This window comes from Lathyrus oleraceus, chromosome 5, assembly GCF_024323335.1.
Source record: "Lathyrus oleraceus cultivar Zhongwan6 chromosome 5, CAAS_Psat_ZW6_1.0, whole genome shotgun sequence".
NCBI lineage: Eukaryota > Viridiplantae > Streptophyta > Magnoliopsida > Fabales > Fabaceae > Lathyrus > Lathyrus oleraceus.
Genome location: NC_066583.1, coordinates 371,728,370 through 371,734,166, shown reverse-complemented (window position 1 = coordinate 371,734,166; position 5,797 = coordinate 371,728,370). Strand labels below are relative to the sequence as shown.

Genomic DNA, 5,797 nt, shown 5'->3' with positions numbered 1-5,797 from the left:
GCTAATACCGTGTCAGTCCCAAAGAAAGATGGGAAAGTCAGAATGTGCATAGACTACAGAGATCTGAATAGGGCAAGTCCTACATACGATTTCTCTTGCCCCACATTGATGTACTGGTAGACAATACCACTAAATTCTTGATCTTTTCATTCATGGATGGATTCTCTGGTTATAATCAGATAAAAATGTATCCCGCCGACATGGAGAAAACCACACTTATTACTCCCTAGGGCACCTTCTGCTAAAGGTAATGCCTTTCGGACTAAAGAATGTTGGGGCAACATACCAGAGGGCAGTGGTGACATTATTCTGTGATATGATCAACAAGGAGATAGAGAGGTCTATGTCGACAATATGATCGCCAAATCACATACTGAAAAAGATCATATAGTTAACTTGCAAAAGTTGTTTGATCGTCTAAGGAAGTTCAAATTACGTCTGAATCCTGCCAAGTTCACTTTTGGAGTTAGATCAGGGAAATTATTGGGGTTCATAGTCAGGCAGAGAGGAATCGAAGTTGATCCCGACAAAGTCATGGCCATCCAAGATATGCCAACACCAAGGACATAAAAAGAGGTATATGGTTTCTTGGGAAGATTAAACTACATCGCTAGGTTTATTTCACATCTCGCAGCCACTTGTGAACCAATCTTCAAATTTCCCAGGAAAGATCAAGCCATCGAGTGGAATGAAGGTTGTTAGAAGGCTTTCAACAAAATCAAGGAATATTTACAAGAACCGCATATGTTGATACCTCTAGTTCCAGGAAGACCACTTATAATGTACCTAACATTACTTGACGGTTGTATGGGATGTGTACTGGGGAAACGAGATGAAACTGGAAGAAAAGAGCACACAATCTACTAACTAAGCAGGAAATTCACCGATTATGAATCCCAATATTCACTCTTGGAGAAGAATTATTGCGCTCTAGTCTGGGTTGCTAAACGTATAAGGCAATACATGGTGTGTCACACTACCTTGCTAATATCCAGGATGGATCCTATCAAATTTATTATTGACCGAGTATGACATCCAATACGTCACACAAAAGGCCATCAAGGAAAGTGTGTCAGCAGATTATCTCGCTCCCCAGCCAATGGAATATTATCAACCTATACAGTTTGAATTCCCCGATGCTGACGTTATGGTAATAAGGGATTGTGAGACTCCGGGCCTCAACAAGGACCTAAACCAAGATCTTGTTGGAAGCTCATATTCGACGGTGCATCAAATATGGAAGGACATGGGATCGGGGCTATCATAACTTCGCCAAACGGTTATCACATTCCATTTAGAACTATATTATGTTTTACCTGCACCAATGACATGTCAGAGTATGAAGCACGCATCCTATAAGAGTATCCTGTAAACGCTTCAAGCCAAGATAGGAAAACCCTTAGAAGATTGGTATCTCAATTCTTCCTCAATGGTGACGTGCTCTACAAACGGAACCACGACATGGTCTTACTCAGATGCCTAGATGGATATAAAATGTACATGCTTATCAAAGAGATTCACGAGGGATCCTTTGACACTCACACCAATGGACACACCATGGCTAAGAGAATTCTCATAGCGGGGTACTATTGGTTGACTATGGAGTATGATTGCTTCAAATACGTCAATAAATGTTACAAGTGTCAGATCTATGTGGATAAAGTGCATGTGCCACCTACTCCCTTGAATGTCCTGACCGCTCCATGGCCCTTTTCCATGTGGGGTATTAACATAGTCGGGATGATCAAACCAAAAGTTGTGAATGGACACCGATTCATCTTGGTTGCCATCGATTATTTTACAAAGTGGGTAGAAGTTGCTTCCTACACCAATGTGACGAGGCAAGTGATTGTAGGATTCATAAAAAAGGTAATCATTTGTTGCTTTGGCGTTCCTAACAAAATCATCACGGATAATAGGTTAAATCTGAACAACAAGGTAATGGACGAGTTATGCGACAATTTCAAAATCGAACACCATAACTCATCACCCTACAGGCCTAAGATGAACGGTGTAGTAGAAGCGGCTAATAAGAATATCAAAAATATTATCCAGAAGATGGTGAAAACCTATAAAGATTGGCACAAGATGCTACCTTTCGCACTACACAGCTAAAGGACGTTAGTTCACACTTTGACAGGAGCAACTCCTTTTTCTTTGGTATATGGCACTAAAGCGATACTTCCTATTGAAGTCTAGATTCACTCTCTAAGAGTCCTGATGGAGACTGAATTGGAAGAGGAAGAATGGGTACAAACAACATTCGATCAATTGAACCTCATAGAAGAGAAGCGCATGGCTGCAATTAGTCACAAACAGTTATATCAATGGAGGCTAAAGAAAGCGCCTGACAAGAAAGTTCTTCCTCGTTTATTCGAAGAAGGTGACCTAGTGCTCAGGAAAATCTTACCCATCAACAAAGACCCTCGTGGAAAATGGAACCCAAACTATGAAGGATCATGCGTCGTGAAAAAGGCCTTCTCTAGCAGAGCATTAATACTCGCAACCATGGATGGAGCGAGTTACCACGACATGTGAACTCCGACGTAGTCAAGAAATACCATACCTAGAAAAAAGAGGATAAAAGCCCAATAAGTCGAAAACACGAGAGGGCGACTTAGGCAAAAATTAGGGCGTCTCAGTGGATTAAAAACTTGAAAGAGTAATTCAGGAAAAAAATTAGGGACTTGTATAAAAATAAAACTCGATGAGTGAAGACCCCAAAAGGGCGGCTTAGGAAAAAAATGGTATATCATCCCGGTGGACTAAGACTTGAAAGAGCACTCCAAACAAAAGTTAGGGATATCCAAAAGACATAAGACTTCAATACTTGAGCTATACTACAATAGGAATTCAGATGGAATCAATCAATTAAATCATCGTTGTTAGAACAAAGTGTTGTGACCTCGAAGACATAAGGATAATAACATGTGTTGAATTCAGTAGGAACATAAAAGAATCTGATTTCATTTCCATTTTTCATTTTTCCATCTTTTTAGTAATCTCCCCTTATGGGAATTATTTCCTCATGTATTATCGTCCCATTTGAGAGTTAATTAAATAACATTCTTTTTCAAGCCTTATTTTCAATTTTTTCTGCTCGATTACAGAATATCAATTATTTGTGAATAATACATTAAAACATCGAGCATAATAAAAAGCTTTTTGAAAATATCTTTTACTTCAATTTCGAAACTTCAAAAGGATCATAAGCTTTCAAACATTACATCTCAAAACACGGGGTCCCTGAATTGGCAATCATGATCTAATAAGCACAAAAATTTCTTCTAATCAAGAGCACCATGGCCCAGTCCACGAACATATCAAAAGCTCAAGGGGTTGGAGAGTTAAAATGTTACTAAAACCTCAATTCTCAAAATTCCCACGATTTCACATATTCATCATACACATCATAAAAGAGGCGATAACCCAAATAAATCATCACACATAAACACATACATCAATCCAAACATGCATAACATAAGATTTATGACCGCTCCTAGAAGTCCAATCCCCAGTTATACCAATAAAATACCTCAAGTAAAAAACACTTATTGGCCTTCCCTAACAAATGACCCGCTAAACGGGGCCTTTTTAACAAAAGACCTCCCCTAGCAAGTTTAACGCATTCAGTAAACCGGTCATCTCGCATGGTTGTTATCAACCACTGAGCCGGTGTTCATCTCTCATATCTCCAGCTTAGTAACTTATCCTGCACATGGGATAAGTTACATCAATTACACATTGTTTTATCAAACAACGACTGGAGGATCGTTAGAGTCTGACCAAGATTCTAAATGATTGGTTGATCATAAGAACTGCAACGATTAGATGATCATCAGTGTCCTATTAGATTTTCATAAAATGATTAGATGATCATAGGAATCACACGCAAGTTTCACCCGGATGGGCTGAAATTAATCAAAGGGGTTCTACCAGGGTTTTTATCAAACAACAATAGAAGGATCGTCATAGTAATGCCCGATTTCCGTAACATGATTGGATGATCATAGGAATCGTACATAAGTTTTACTTGGATGAGAGGAAACTAATCAAAGGGGTTCTGATAGGATTCTATCAAGAAATGATCGGGTGATCATAGAAATTGTATGTCACTTTCACCTGGATGAGCTGAAATTAATCAACAAGATCTCACCAAGGTTCCATCATAAGTTGGTTTGGATACCAACAGAGCATCAAAGATTGTTCAATCCTTGCTCATTCCCAGGATCTACTAACTACAAGGTCAAAATTAGGGACCCTCTCCAAATTTAATCACCTCCTCCCAAGAGGATAAAGACTAATTGTCATCATCCTCCAAATTCAAGTTGATTAAATAGGGACAGCTGTCGTACCCCAAATTCCGTCCATCCTTCATATGTTTTTTAGTGTAACTTTATTTTGAATAAATGAAATGGAATAATTGGTATAAGAGCAAGTGAAAGGAGCTACAAGAGAGAGGTCTTGAGTTCGAATCTCATTTCCCCCACTTTGGGGGTTTTTTCTCTTTTCTTTTCACTTTTAGAGTTTTTCCCCATTTTTATGTTTTATTTTATAATTAAAATAGCATTTATTTATTTATATATTTTTTATTATTTTATTTTTAATAATTATTATAATATTTGATTTTATATTTTTAATAAAAAAATAACTATAAAATAAAAAAAAACAAATTTTTTTTATTATTATATTTAACACATTATTTTTTATTATCGAAATTTATTTTTTCAATTTATTCACAGAGCCATGAATCCATCCAAATTTATTAACTTAGTCTTTAAGAAATAGATAAAATCAGGTCAAATAAAATCATTCCAAAAATATTATTCAAATCTCATTCAATTTTTGACATATTTCTTATCTATAAATAACACAAGTTTTCTACATTTTTTTACATCCACAATTCACAGTCCTAAAGTTATTGCTCTTCACGTTGAAGAACAACAACAATAAAATCATAATCTAAACTTTAGTCATTCCTGCAATTCAAGTTCTGATAAGCATTAAGGCATAAAGGGACAAAAGGGAAAAAGAAGGAGAAAAAAGTTTGTCTCTTTACTCAAAACAAGAGAAATCCTTCCGTCTGTGGGAATCAAACCCACGACCACATGGTTAAAAGCCACGCGCTCTACCAGCTGAGCTAAGACAGCTATGAAGAAAGTTGATATTTAGTACATACTAATCTTATTTTTGTCATTTATCTAATTATGTTTAAAATCTCAAAATAAATATCAATTATGTATATAGTTATTGTCATACCCCGATTTTGGCCTTGAAATTTTTTCCCATTCGTCATTCATTTTCTTTTTCTCATTTATTCAAGGTTTGGAAATTCCCTCCATATTTCTCCATTCATATTCATTCTTCCATTTATTCAAGATTAGAAAATTCCTTACATATTCCGTCTTTCATATTCATATTTTCTATTTCACATTTTTTTCGTTTTTTTCACATTCACAATTTGCATTCATGTTTATTCATTTGTATTGGAAAATTTCCGATTTCATATTCAAAAATCACACATTCATATTTCAATTACATCATTCATTCATTTACATGCATGATCTTAAAGTATCTTACATGAATATTTGGAAGCTAAAACTCAAGGAACTTTTGATAGTATTCCAACCTTGGACAAGCTTCATGCTTTGGGCGGAGAAGGTTATAGATTTAGAGAAGATAAAAAAGGTTATCCATGTTAAAGAAATTGGTTGTGGCATTAGTTAAAGGATTAAACTCAAGTCCAACTACAATAATTAAGAAGATTATTGGTTTTGGTGTTAGTGCAATTATGGAA

At 36.1% G+C, this 5,797-nt stretch overlaps 1 non-coding gene across 1 annotated transcript; it reads right to left on the bottom strand.

Moving 5' to 3' along the window:
- Positions 1-5,077: 5,077 nt before the first annotated feature.
- Positions 5,078-5,150, bottom strand: TRNAK-UUU (transfer RNA lysine (anticodon UUU)). Its single transcript has one exon. It is a non-coding gene; the product is annotated as a tRNA-Lys (tRNA).
- Between the last annotated feature and the right edge of the window lie 647 nt (positions 5,151-5,797).